Source organism: Teleopsis dalmanni, chromosome 2 (genome assembly GCF_002237135.1).
Source record: "Teleopsis dalmanni isolate 2A chromosome 2, ASM223713v2, whole genome shotgun sequence".
NCBI lineage: Eukaryota > Metazoa > Arthropoda > Insecta > Diptera > Diopsidae > Teleopsis > Teleopsis dalmanni.
In genome coordinates this window covers 138,977,355-138,978,326 of record NC_051847.1, presented here as the reverse complement: position 1 = coordinate 138,978,326, position 972 = coordinate 138,977,355, and positions in this window count along the sequence as shown.

Here is a 972-nt window from a genome sequence, read left to right as displayed (position 1 = left end):
CGGATCTCTTTTCCTTAGTGATATGACATAACCGTCTTCTACAAATCGTTATTAATCTTCAGAGTGTTTCTTTCAGTTGTTTTGGATCACTTTTTCTTTGGTTTTATTCATATATTTCAATTATTTGGTATAGTATTGTTTGAATTTCGTTGTCTTTTAAATTATTTATACTGCTACCATTTCTTTATGAAAGTACTTATATATATAATATAATTATATATATAATTTCATTTGTATAATTTGAATTATACAAAACTAAGTTATTAATGATTTTTAGTGTCAAAAGGTCAATTTTTCTCTCAATATTCTTAAAAGGTGCTCCCAACACTCGAATCCACAAGTTATTTCTACATAAAAATACAAATTATATATTTAATTTGATTTAAAAAGAATTTTAACCTACTACTTTAAATAAAAAAAAAAATTTTATAAATATTAATTATATATTCTTTTTTCAGATAAATATATACAAATGGAATAAACGTAAGTAAATGTAAAACAAATATTTTTAAACATATTACTTATACTGATATTGATTATATGAGTCTGATATATATTTTGATTATTATTTACATTCTGATATAATTTTTGAAGTTATTTTATTAGAAAAATTGTTTTATAAATTAACAATATATAAATTATAAATTACAATATAAGTGCAATGCTTGTTTCGGTTTTTTATTTCATATATTATATTACAATGTTTTTCAAATCCTATAAGATTTGACATAACTATTTACTTTTTACAAAACTAATTAGTAGTGTATTTTTAGTCATTCAAATAGTGTTCAGAAAGGTATTCAATAAGTTTTTTATTTAAACTTAGTATGCTAAGATGAAAAGATTCCCTATTAAGCTGCATTATAATTTTGTTTTGTATGGACTAAAGATAAACATCGGGTTATTTAAATATTTCTTTAAGATTTATAATGTGATTAACTTTTAACTATCAAAATGACTGTTTTACATATA